This window comes from Apium graveolens, chromosome 6 (genome assembly GCF_009905375.1).
Source record: "Apium graveolens cultivar Ventura chromosome 6, ASM990537v1, whole genome shotgun sequence".
In the NCBI taxonomy this organism is placed as follows: domain Eukaryota; kingdom Viridiplantae; phylum Streptophyta; class Magnoliopsida; order Apiales; family Apiaceae; genus Apium; species Apium graveolens.
In genome coordinates this window covers 50,589,274-50,604,043 of record NC_133652.1, presented here as the reverse complement: position 1 = coordinate 50,604,043, position 14,770 = coordinate 50,589,274, and the positions used below count along the sequence as shown (strand labels likewise).

Below are 14,770 nucleotides of genomic sequence, written 5' to 3'. Positions count from 1 at the left end.
CACCACTCCAAATTAAGGAAGAAACTACAGCAAAATCCCAGACAAAATCAGCTTCTAAATCCTTTCTATCAAAAACCCAGACCCCTGCAATACCACTTTGTAAAAAAACATGCTGCAACACTTCAGCACATCTGAAAAACCAAACATAAGAAACAGGCCTACAACACATTCTAACCAACCATCCAGACCTAACAAAACTAGATGAAAAAACACTAGAAATTCAACCAGAGCCCAGCAAACCAAAGCAGCTGATACTCCACCTAAAAAAATACCTTGACTTAATTAAAAAATTTGGTACAACACTAATGGAAAAACAGTCAGGTCTAGATAGCATCAGATAAATGAGATTAATTGGAAAAATAATCAGGTCTAGATAGCATAATAATAATAATAATTTATATTATTACCTCTATAATAGTCTTTTTATAATGCTCACAAAGAGGAGAAGTCATGTGTGATGCTATTTGAATGTACTCTTCCCATAAAATTTTAGAAGTGAGATTATCTCTGATTGGATGCTATTTAACCAGGGCATGTAGAAAGAGTGGAGCAAGTTCTAGAGAAGCCTTTCATAATGGACCAGGATTGAAGCAAGAACGAGGTTATTTCTCCCCAATCTTGGTTCCTTTAATATATTATAATATCAGATAGATTTGTATAAACACATGCACATTGTTTACTATGTAACATAACGCATCCATCTGGCATTTTTTTAGCAAGTGAAGATAGAGGATTAGCAAGTCAAGAACTAGGCCAATTCACCTGTTGCATCATTACGCACTCTTTGACGTGGACTTGCGTCATCATTTTCTTAATTTTTTTCTCTTTTCATTTTATTTTGCAGTATCATGATAACATTAATCTCTTTCGCCAGGCTCGAAACAACATTCTTTCAATCTTGAATGAGTATGTTTCTTTTTCTTAATATGTGATTATTTTCCCCTTGTATTCTCTCACACTAATTTCTTTGAGAGTATAACTAAGTTTTTAAAGCCTTGTACGCTGTTTAGTTTTTAACATGTTCATAATGTGGCATGCTAGTTTATATTTTTTGTATGGATAGTAGGGTAACATTTTATTAATTTCATGGTGGGGCTTTATGTAGTAATAAATACGGTTGTTCACGAACCGGGCTGTTCACGAACCGAGCTGTTCGTGAACAAGCAACAAGCTCAGCTCGTTAAGAGCTCGTTCGACTCGGCTCGTTAACGAAATCGAACTCAAGCTCGAACAAAAAAATGTGTTCGTTAAGTAAATCGAGCTCGAGCCGAGCTTTGGGTTGTTCTGCTCGAACTCGGCTCGGCTCGGCTCGAACTCGTTCGTTAAAATTCAAAAAAATTCTAATATATCCTAAATATTTTTATATAGGTATGATTTTTTAAAAAAAAATCCAACTTCACTATTTTTTTTATCTTCCAACGATCATTTTGCATACCGTATGTGATATATTTTGACGTGATTTAGAAATTTAATATTTTACTTTCTAATTTTAAAATGTGCCTTCATAATTATATTTTAGTTAAGATTTTTTTAAAATATTTTTCACCAATCCAACCGTATGGATGTCATAAAATATATATTTTAATGATATAACCAAAGTTTCACATCAAAAATAATTTTATTTGATTTTCTATTTTATGGTCAAGCATTAGTTTGACTATTAACGCTAACTAGTGTTTAGTCCGGATTTGTTGTTTCGATTATTTTAAAAATACTTTATATCGATTCAACCGTATGGATGTCATAAAATATATATTTTATTGATATAAGCAAAGTTTTAGATCAAAATAATTTTATTTGGTTTGCTATTTTAATAGTCAAACATTAGTTTGACTAGTCTTGGTAAGTAATGTTTAGTCTTGTATTGGTGTCTCGATTTATTTAAAATTATTTCTAATTGATCAAACTGTATGGATGTCATAAAATATATATTTTATTGATATAACCAAAGTTTTATATCAAAATAATTTTATTTGATTTGCTATTTTAACATTCAAACATTAGTTTGACTAGTACTCGTAACTTGTGTTTAGTCCTGTATTAGTATCTCGACTTATTAAAAATTATTTCTAATTGATCCAACCATATGGATGTCAAAATAAATATATTTTAATGATATAACCAAATTTTCAGATCAAAATAATTTTATTTGGTTTGTTAATTAGTTTGACTATTACCGTTAATTAGTGGTTAGTCCTGATTCGTTGTTTTGATTATTTTAAAAATACTTTATATTGATCCAACCATATGGATGTCATAATATACACATTTTATTGATATAACCAAAGTTACGTATCAAAATAATTTTATTTGGTTTTCTATTTTAACAGTCAAACATTAGTTTGACTAGTACTAGTAATTAGTGTTTAGTCATGTATTAGTATCTCGACTTGTTTAAAATTATTTCTAATTGATCCAACCATATGGATGTCAAAATAAATATATTTTAATGATATAACCAAATTTTCAGACCAAAATAATTTTATTTGATTTGTTATTTGAGTATTTTTTGAACAATTATCCAAATTCTGATTTTAAATTCGAAATAAACTAAAATGCATTGACTCGTTATAATTCGAACTTATCTAAATATTTAATACCAATATAAATTATTTATATATAATTAATTCTATTTTAAATATTTTCTTTAAAAATATATATGTACATTTTAATTACTTTTTATAATAAAAAAATATGTTAAAAATATATGAGATATATTTTTAATCTAAAAATGATTAATATATAATATAATAATCCATTTATGTATTATTCCTAACTTTATATCCGGAATTCAATTCTTTAAAATTAACTGTACAAATATTCAAGTAACTATTTTTTTTTGCGGAATTCAAATAACTATTTTTAAAGATAAATAAAATATTTATTTAGCAGATTTACATATTATGTGTATGATAAAAAACACGTGTGATAAAATGGTGTAGTGGTATGAGGTTGTATAGATGAATGAAATATCTCGAGTTCGATTCCCATAAAACAAATCTTTTATATAAATAATAAAAACATGGGTAGTTTAGTCTTTAACCCAATTCCTAACAAGAAAAAATTTTGTATGAGTGTGGTATAGGGGTATATTCTCAATTTAATAAATAAGAATAAAACCCCTTGTTGATCCATTATATATATAATAGCATACTAACTCGTGCGAGACACGGGTCATTTTCTAGAATTTTTTATGCATCATGCAATTATAATGTTTTTAGTTGTTTTCATTCAGTAATAATGTTATATTATTATTGAGTTCACTACTAACTTACAATTAACTTACTCAACTTAAAAAGATAAAAAAATGCATAACTGAAGTCAGAATGACTTGCAATTATAATATACAACAATGTAAAATTTACACTACTATTAATATAAAAGTTGATTTTAATAAAAAATATTAATTTTTGAAATTCAAAGCATGTATGTATGGAAAAATTTTAGTTTTTTATTTACACTAGTGTTAACAAAGTAAGATTAAGTTGTATGTGTGTTCGTCAGCATGTAAATTATCGTATGTTACATTTCTTAGTAAATTACGATGGTTTCAGTTATTTATATGTTAAACATCTGATTTATGTACATGTATAATTATTATTAACATTTATTGAGTCAATTGATTACTTAAATAACATGCATATATAATTATGTAATAAATAAATTGTGATAATTTATATATGGTATTAACATTATTAATGACAAATAAACCATATCTATTTTTTACGCAACCGAGTATCAATCATGGTTGTAATATTAAAATAAATTATATATTTTAAAGACTTATTATTTGTATTCATGATTTTTTTCAAGAATTCGAAGGAAAAATTGTAATTGTATCGTTATTTAAACCGTTTTTAAATTTCTTTCATTACGACTCTAATATTTCTTCAAATAATAATTTGATAATATTGTATAATATTTTTCAATTCGATAATGTTTTATAAATATTAGTTGAACTGGATAATTTTCCTTCAAATTATTGAACAATATATATTTTCATTAAATAGTATAAAATGCATTAAATAGTATTACATTTATGCACTATGTCTAACTTTATATCTGAAATTCATTTCTTTAAAATTAAGTATACAAATAGTCAATTAACTATCTTTTTTTGCGAAATTCAAGTAATTATTTTTAAAGTTAAATAAAATATTGATGGGAAATTCTCAATGGTACCCTCTTAGAATTGGCTTATCCAAATGGTACACAAAATAGTTTTAGATTCTGGACGGTACCATTCTACTATTATGTCATTCTATGTTGTACCCCTATCGTTAACATCTGTTAGTCAAATGTTATAATTTTGGTATTATTCAAAGAAGTTAATTCTAGAAGGGCATATTGATAATTTCTTTTAAAATATGTTTCAAATTTTCTTTTTTTTAATCATGTTATTCTGAAAATATCATTTCAATACGCTTTTATTACTATATAATGTGTGTGCGTGTATATATAAAGGGTGTTGATCCATTATAAACCAATTTAAAGTTGAAACTATAAACTAAGGGTGACTTCGAATTCCCCTGCAACTAGGGATTGGGTCACTAAGGTGATATAAATTATTATTGATTAACGAATAAAGATTAAAGATCACGAATATGTACTAGGGTTGTGTATTCGGTTATTCAATAACCGAAGTGAACTATAATTTGGTTACCGAATAAGGGAAAATATCTTATCGGAAAAAAGGGAAAATATCATATCCGAATACACTCAATTTGACATTGACTGTCCCCAATTTTATTTGAACAGTTATCCCTTATTTTAACCTAACCCTGACTTTAGCAACTGATATTTAGCCTAATTTGTGTGTTTAAATTTTCAGAATAATAGGATTACAAAAATCATAATAATATTTAAGAGAAATTAATAATTGTACCATCCTATAATTGTCTTTTTCCAACTAATATCCAAAATATAATGTTTGACTAACGGAGGTTAACGGTAGAGCTACCGTATAGAATGACATAATAGTAGAATGGTACTATCTGAAAGTCAAAAATATTTTATGTACCATTTGGAAAAGTCAATTCTACGAGGGTACCATCGAGAATTTTCCAATATGGATTTAACACATTTACATATTATGCGTATGATAAAAAACACATGTGACAATATGTTGTAGTGGTATGAGATTTTACAGGTGAATGAAATATCTCAAATTCGATTCTCATCCTATTATATATATAGCAGAGATAAATAATAAATTATAAATATGCATCCTTTTCTTTTGGGCGAAGAAAGTGTTTGTGGAAGGGCATATATGTAATTTGAAGAAAGGAGCTGGCCTCCTTGAAAAGACAAAATAAAACCCACAAAAAGAAAATTTGTGAAGAAGGAAAAGAAACATGCATGGCAAGGCAATCACAAGACCTGTAAACACCAAATAACAAATATTCAACCAAGCAAAGAAAAGAACTAACCGCCACTACAAGAAATTTGCAATCAGACAACGGTTGACAGAAAATGGTTAAAAAAAACCGTCGTCCTAAAAAATCATACAACGGTGAATTGATTTTGCAGAAAAAACAGTTGTGTGAGCTCTAGAACAAACAACGGGTATCCATCTTTTCTAAACTGTTGTACAAGTTGTATCCTCTCATCGAGTCAGATAACGGTTTTTTAAATATAGTGTTGTTGTAGATCTTTAACACAACAGTTACAAACCGTTGTTACTATGTTAACGTATAGGGATATAAGACAACGGTTTTGATATTACATTGTGTAATTCAGACAACGGTTTTTCAGAAAGGTTGTCCTATAAACCATCAAACAACGGAATTAAAAGAGTTGTGTGAGGAATTTCAATGGGTACCACGTATTGAGGTGGCAGCACGTGATAGGTGGTAAATCATTCACAAGGATTGCTGAGGTGGCGAAATGAGAGCCCTTCATTAAAATGAGATTTGATATCGGCCGTTAGATCGAAAAATAGCTAATAATCTTATACAACGGTTTTATGTTAAAACAAAAGTGTTGTCTTAGTTAGTCTTATACAAGCTTTTAGATATTACGTTGTATAATTCACACAACAGTTTCTAGAAGGGTTGTCTTAGAAACCTTCATACAATGGAATAAAACAGTTGTATGAAATAGTTATTTTATAATTTCAATGGGTACCACCTGATGAGGTGGCACCCCATGATAGGTTGTAAACATTTTAATAGGATTGCTGAAGTATCACAATGACAACCCTTGATTGAATGAGATTAGATATTAGCCTTTAGATTGAAAAAAGCTGATATACTTACAAAACGGTTTTATAATAAAAAAGCGTTGTCTTAGTTTATCTTTACACAATTATGTTTCAAGGAAACCGCTGTAAAAGTATTACCGCATAAAATGAGATTCCCGGTTAAAAAAGTTAAATTTTTAAATGATTTTTTTGACGATTCATCTGTATGGATGTTAAGATATATTAATTTTAGTCATATGAAAAAATTATTATAAATTTTGAAATTCATCTTGCATATGAAGATTAGAAAAATCTAGTAAAAGTACCACTCCTGACAACGAGACTCGTTCCCGATTTATAAGATTAATTTTTAAAACGATTTTTTCGACGATCCAACCATACGGATGTTAAGATATATCAATTTTAGTCATATGAAAAAATTACTAAAAATTTTGAAATTCATCTTGCATGTCAGGATTAGAAAAATCTAGTAAGAGTACCCTTCCAAACAACGAGACTCGTTCCCGATTTACAAGATTAATTTCTAAAATGATTTTTTCAACGATCCAACCATACGGATGTTAATATATATCAATTTTAGTCATATGAAAAAATTAGTAAAAAAATTGAAATTCATCTTGCATGTCAAAATTAGAAAAATCTAGTAAAAGTACCACTCCCGACAATGGGACTCGTTCCTGATTTACAAGATTAATTTTTAAAATGATTTTTTCGATGCTCCAACCGTACGGATGTTAATATATATCAATTTTAGTCATATGAAAAAATTATTAAAAAATTTGAAATTCATCTTGCATGTCAAGATTAAAAAAATCTAGTAAAAGTACCACTCCCGACAACGAGACTCATTCCCGATTTACAAGATTAATTTTTAAAATGATGTTTTCGACGATCCAACCGTACGGATGTTAATATATATCAATTTTAGTCATATGAAAAAATTATTAAAAAATTTGATATTCATCTTGCATGTCAAGATTAGAAAAATCTAGTAAAAGTACCACTCCGGACAACGAGACTCGTTCCCGATTTACAAGATTAATTTTTAAAATGATTTTTTCGACGATCCAACCGTACGGATGTTAATATATATCAATTTTAGTCATATGAAAAAATTATTAAAAAATTTGAAATTCATCTTGCATGTCAAGATTAGAAAAATGTAGTAAAAGTACCAGTCCCGACAATGAGACTCGTTCCCGATTTACATGATTAATTTTAAAAATGATTTTTTCGATGATCCAACCATACGGATGTTAAGATATATCAATTTTAGTCGTATGAAAAAATCACTAAAAATTTTGAAATTCATCTTGCATGTGAGGATTAGAAAAATCTAGTAAGAGTACCCCTCCAAACAACGAGACTCGTTCCCTATTGACAAGATTAATTTTTAAAATGATTTTTTCAACTATCCAACCGTATGGATGTTAAAATATATCAATTTTAGTCATATGAAAAAATTGTTAAAATTTTTGAAATTCATCTTGCATGTCAGAATTAGAAAAATCTAGTAAGAGTACCCCTCCAAAGAACGAGACTCGTTCCCGATTTACAAGATTAATTTTTAAAATGATTTTTTCGATGACCCAACCATACGGATATTAAGATATATCAATTTTAGTAATATGAAAAAATTACTAAAAATTTTGAAATTCATCTTGCATGTCAGGATTAGAAAAATCTTGTAAGAGTACCCCTCCCAACAACGAGACTCGGTCCCGATTTACAAAATTAATATTTAAAATGATTTGTTCGAAGATCCAACCATACGGATGTTAAGATATATCAATTTTAGTCATATGAAAAAAAATTTAAAATTTTTGAAATTCATCTTGTATGTGAGGATACGAAAAATCTAGTAAGAGTACCCCTCCAAACAACGAGACTCGTTCCTGATTTACAAAATTAATTTTTAAAATGATTTTTTCGATGATCCAACCGTACGGATATTAAGATATATAAATTTTAGTCATATGAAAAAATTACTAAAAATTTTGAAATTCATCTTGCATGTCAGGATTAGAAAAATCTAGTAAAAGTACCACTCCCGACAACGAGACTTGTTCCCAATTTACAAGATCAATTTTTAACATGATTTTTTCGACGATCAAACCGTACGAATGTTAAGATATATCAATTCTAGTCATATATAAATATTATTAAAAAAAATTGAAACTCATATTGCATGTCAGGATTAGAAAAATCTTGTAAAACTACCCCTCCCAATAACGAGACTCGTTCCTGATTTACAAGATTAATTTTTAAAATAGTTTTTCCAACGATCGAAACGTACGGATGTTAAGATATATCTATTTTAACCATATCAAAAAATTATCAAAAAATTTCAAATTCATCTCGCATGTCAAGATTAGAAAAATCTTGTAAAAACAAATAACAAGGAGATTTGTTCCCGATTTACAAGACCGATTTTTAAAATGAATTTTTTGATGATCAAACCGTACGAATATTAAGATATATCTATTTTAACCATAAGAAAAATTTATCAAAAAATTTCAAATTGTTCTTGCATATCAGGTTTGAAAAATCTAGTAAAAGTACATCTCCCAAAAACGAAACTCATTCCCGATTTACCAGATTAATTTTTAAAATGATTTTTTCGACGATCCTAGAATATGTGTCTCTTCAACTATACAAATATTAAAATATTTTGACACTAATCATTATAATAATAAATAAAAAATAAAAAATTTATACTCACTTTGATTTTATTCTTAGTTAAATAAAAAAATAATTGTTTAAGAAATAACTATTTAAAATTTAATTTTTTGATAATTCCTTACCAATATTATCTTTCCCCCGGTAACTCAATCATTTCCCCCTTCACAAAATTTAGTTTCCCCCCTTTACTTCTAAATCTGATAAAATGTCTCCCCCTTTTACTTTCAATCTCAAACCTCATCTTCAATTGAAACATAGTGATGGCTTGTGTAGTGAATTGTTGGGCGGTCATTTCTATACCGCTGTCTTTTCTCCATCGATGCTCTCTTTCCCTCTCTCCCCCTCTCTCCATGAAAGCATGATTTGTTGGTATTTCAGGACTCCGAAATTCTTTCTCTCCCTTGGATATGTCTATGACTCCGATATGGGGCTCGGATTAAATAAAATGAAACAAGTGTTTTAGAAAGTAAAAACCCTAGCTCTGTTACCTTTGGTGCTCCTAGGTAAGCTTCTCTTTTTAAACGCTTATCTATTTTACATGCAATTTAAGTTCTTGGGTGTGGATCTGAAATGGGCTTTTATTGTTTCTTGCTAATTTAGAGCAAATAATTTTTTTTGTTGGTATGTGGAAATGAGATAAAGATTGATTCTTTGATGACCCATTTTAGTTAGTGTTAATGGGTTTTGTTTGTTTTTGTGTTTAATGCTTTTTACATAAATCTTTGGTTGCTTACAGGCTCATTTTGTAGGAAATTTTGTGTCTTTCTTCTTGGTAAGGTAGTTTCTAATTGTGGTTAGTTGGTATTGTTTGTTTTTAGGATGAGATTAATTGTTGGAGTATAGTAATAGTTATTATAATTTAAGCAGTTCTCTTTACTTTGGATATTTGTGCTTAATTGTTTTTGTACAGGAAGTGGAATCAACTTCTCTGTTCCTAGGATTGGTAGTTATAGGAAGTGCTTAATTGTGTGTGTATATATATAATTATGTATTTGGCTTGTCTCTTATATTTCTTCTTTTGTATTGTTTTAATTTAAATGTTGTTTTGTAGAAATGAGTTTAGTAAGCGTGATGGTGTAGGCAGGGTAACTGGGGAACTGCTACTGATGACATTGCTCCGTGAGGACTTTATTCTCTGCTCCGAAATTTGAATTAGTATTTTAAATGTGTAATTCCATTTATTAATTCAGGGTAAATGAAGAGCCTGTTGTTGAAGGTGAGAAGAACGTTGATGTTTAAAAACAGACAGAACAGGAAGGTGCTGGTGAGGTCAACAAAAAGAATCCCGTACTTGATCCTGAAGAGAAGGAGCCTGAGCCTAAGGTGACCGGTTCTCTAATATTTTTTTCAAATTCTGTTCCCTTGAACAATCACACACCATCTAGCTATTGTCCTGTTAAAGAAATAATTAAAGAAGCGGAGTGAAAATTGGTGCTAAGCAAATACCTTATTGAAAAAAGGGGAATATAATTGCATATTCTAGTAAATAATACTAAAATTCATGTACGATATTTTGCTCCATGAACCTAGCATACCAAATTTACCTTTGCATAATTATTATGGTTCAAAATTTATACAGACTATACGTTCTATCCTCTAACAAGGTTTAATGATCAATATCTCTTTGTAAAAGGCATGATATACATGAGCCTATGCTTGTGTAATACTTATATAGTAAACTATACGATACTGTAAATCATATATGCAATAAAATAGTATGACTACATAGCGTGAGAAACATACCGCCCCCGACCATTTATATATAACCTAACCATGTGCTAGTTCTGTGATTTTGGAAATGACCATGATTTCGAGGTATGTACAGACTATATGCATAATTTACAATATTTTAATGTATCAAATTTGATTGTGCAGGGTTGATAACTTAACATGAGCAATGAAAGCAGAATCATGGCTCACATACTTTACATGATACAAAGTGAGCACTAGCTTCATCCCTTTGCTTCGTTTTGAAGTAAGATTAATGTAAAGTCAATGACAATCTGGTTAAGTAGTGACAAAACAAGAATTTAAATGATCACGAACTTAAAAAGTTTATTACATAATTTATTTTGTTAGCCGGGAATGAAGAGAAGAACTCTTTTGTTCTAGTTTGTTAAGGCATGTGCTGGAGCTCAGGTCAGCCCCAATCTCTTTCTGTTAGTGAGGTAAGTATATCCCTGATCTTGTTATAAAGATCTAGGCTAATGGCATGAGCTTAAGACAATTGTGAGTTCCTCAAGTATCTATTTTTTTTATGAATAACTCTGAATAAAATGAAGAAAAGATGGTAAAGTAGGTGCCTGACTTTAATGTTCATATAATCTCCGCTAGCTGTAGGATATTTCTTCATTTCTTATGAAAGGGTTTAGGGTTAGCGTGAACTCTGCTAGAGTGGCTGGAGCAATTGCGCCAGTGTCAGCATATTCGACAGTTCCCGAGCCACAATCAGCAGTGGCACAACTCAATTTACCCGTGCATCAAGCGTACATAGAGTTGGTCCCCAGATTCTGCCGGACCAGGAAAGGGGTACAAAAAGAGAGTTGGAAGCACCGAGAGAGAGAAGGAAATCAGTGATAGACAGAGGAGTGATAGACATAGGAGGAGTGCCAACACCGGAGAGTACACCTGGCCACACAGGATGGCTGCATTGATTGACTAGTGTGAATATTGCAAATTAGTTATTGTGTACCTTAATGAGCATGTTTAGAAATAGATTTTAAGTGATAGTTGTAATTCTTGTACAAAATCTTTGTATTATAAATTTAATTTCAATTATGATATAACAATTGAATTATTATAATATTATTTTATTATAAAATTGATTTATTTTAAATAATGAGATTAATTTTGTAAATAGTTGTGTGAAACCCACTTAAAAAATGATGAAAACTGTTGTATGTCTCACTGCACATATTTTTTTTTAAAAAAAACCGTTGTCTTTTCATATTTTTTGAAATGGTTTAAATCTTTTACACCATTATCTTTTAAAAAAAATATTAATGACAACGGTTTTAACTAGTTAAAAGAAGTTTATAAACTGTTGTTTATGAAAATATCGAATAAGTTAATAATAATGGTTTTTCTACAAAACCATTATTGTTAAGTTAGGTAGACGGTAGTTGAATAAAGAAACAGTTGTTTAAAAAATTTCCTAACAATGGTTAGTATAGAGTACCGGTTGTGAATTCTTGATTGTAACCATTATTAAAAAACGTTGTTGAATCTCGCTTATTACAAGTGTATAAACAACTGTTGTCTAACCTTCGATCACAAGAGTGTTGGATAGACAACGGAAAAACTACCTTTCAGACAACGAAAAAAAAATAGTTGTATGATTGCAAAAACAGTTATATATTACTTCCAACACTACCTTTTATTCCCCTCTTCCCACTTGATTTCTTTCTCTCCCCATGTCTTTCTCTCTCAAATAATGGAAATTCATTGTAAGAGAATTGCCATGTTACACATTATTCTCGTAATCATCTCTTTCTCTCTTTCAGGTATCTAATTCTTCTGTTATGCATGTGTTAATATTTGTTTGTAATTACTAGATATTAAGCAGGTTGTCCAATAATCAGAATCTTCTTTATTGCAGGATTTAGTTTTCTAGCACAAGTCCAATCTTTTGGAATCAATTATGGCCAAATTGTCAACAATCTACCTCAACCGGAAAAAGTTCTTGAGCTTTTAAGATCGTTAAGGATCATAAATGCAAGAATTTACGACACCAACCCCCAAATGTTAACTGCATTCGCACACTCGGGCGTGGAACTAAGTGTGACAGTTCCAAATGAAATGCTAGGTGTTTTAATGGATCCACAACAAGCTCTCCAGTGGGTAAGTACTCACATAAAACCTAATGTTCCAGCTACTAGGATCACCGGCATTGATGTTGGCAATGAGGTCTTCACAGGAGACGATACGTCCCTGGTGGCTAAACTTGTACCAGCCATTATTAGTATTCATGGTGCTCTAGTTCAACTCGGGCTTGATCAAAATATTCAAGTTTCAACCCCTTCTTCTCTAGCAGTTCTTGCGAATTCCTGCCGGCCGTCAGCTGGTAGTTTCCAATCGGAGCTCACGGGAATAATGACACAATTTCTGCACTTTTTGTCGCAACTAAATCCCCATTTTGGATCAATGCATACCCATATTTCGCATACAAAGATTCCCCGAATGGGATTTCTTTGGACTATGTCTTATTTTACCCGAATATCGGAATGGTTGATCCTTACCGAAAACTACACTATGACAACATGTTATATGCTCAAGTAGACTCTGTTCTATTTGCCATGCTAAGATTAGGCTTCGGAGGAATTGAGGTTCGGGTTTTCGAAACCGGTTGGCCATCAAAAGATGACCAAGATGAAGTTGGTGCAAATATAAGGAACGCAGCTACTTATAGAAGGAATTTGTTGAGAAGACAATAAGGAAATGAAGGGACTCCTTTAAGGCCAAAAATGAGAGTTGAAGTGTATTTATTTGCATTGTTCAATGAAAACATGAAGCCAGGACCAACTTCAGAAAGAAACTATGGTTTGTACCAACCTGATTTAAGCATGGCCTACGATGTTGGCCTATTGGGTTCGTCAAGTACTTCGTCAACACCAACCTCCACTTCCGCTTTAACCTCCACTTCTACTTCAACCGCTTCCATTTCTCTAATATCTTCTGCAAGTCATGATAATAAGGTAAATTCAGATACATAAAGTTTATTCTCATAAGGTTCGTCAAGTTTATGATCATAAGTCATGTGCGGTAACTATGTATACACATGTTGACGTTCGAAATTTGTACTTATTAGCTTGTATATTCATAGAGTTTATGTATGTTTGATTGTTAATTAAAGCTACTGGAGGGGGAATGTGAGGAGACATGGGCAGAGAACTATGCATATATACATAACAACTAAATTGTGTGTTTGATGTTGTTTTTTATTCTTTGTTTTTGGTTTGTAGCAGGTGTCAAAGATGGGATATCAAAGCTTGGTTTATTGGATGTTTGTATACTTGTCGGCCTTTCACCTTTTCATGAGGAGATGATTAATTCATTGATTGATATTACATTTTCACTCGGTCCAAAGAAATCGATTATAGTATCTGAACACAATACACACGCACACTCTTATGTGTATAACACAGTGAGGAAGTAAACCACAATACTTCTTATTAAACCAAAACAACGTACAAGAGAATAAATAGAGAACACAACAGAAAATAGAACCTATAAAATAGGATCTGCTTAACAACTACTGCTTATCTAGTAAATTACTCCTACTAAACCTCTTCTGATTTTATTCAGCCCTACTCAGAAGGCCTATTCTATTTTAACTCCTAACGACTTAACAAACTAATTAGATAAAACAAGCTAAGACATGTTAAGATTAAATATAACACCGAACACATTCCCCCCTAATCTTAACATGGTTCCAGAATCTAGTTCAGCTTCCTGCAGCAAGGTTTTTAACTCCTATTGCCTTCCTCATCTCTTCAAACTTGACTCTTCCCAGTGCCTTAGTTAAAATGTCCGCCCTTTGCTCTTGAGTAACCACATGCTTGACAATCAACTTTCCTCGTTCAATGCATTCATGAATGAAGTGAAATCAAACATCAATATGCTTGCTCCTACCATGTAGTTCTGGATTCTTCATCAACTCAATAGCAGACCTATTATCTATATGGAGTATAACTGGACCAACTTGCTGTCTCGAGATCTCTCCCAATAACCCCCGAAGCGATATGCTCTGGCAGGCTGCTGTTGTGGCTGCCATATATTCCGCCTCACACGAGGACAGAGCAACAACCTTTTGTTTCTGTGAGTTCCACGAAATTAAGCTCCTATTTAGATAAAAACACATCCCTCCCGTGCTTCTTCTGTCAATAA

The 14,770-nt window shown here is 30.8% G+C and overlaps 1 pseudogene; it reads left to right on the top strand.

Annotated features, from left to right (window-relative positions):
- Positions 1 to 12,344: 12,344 nt before the first annotated feature.
- LOC141665023 (glucan endo-1,3-beta-glucosidase 14-like) lies at positions 12,345 to 13,596 on the top strand (annotated as a pseudogene).
- The last annotated feature ends 1,174 nt before the right edge of the window (positions 13,597 to 14,770 follow it).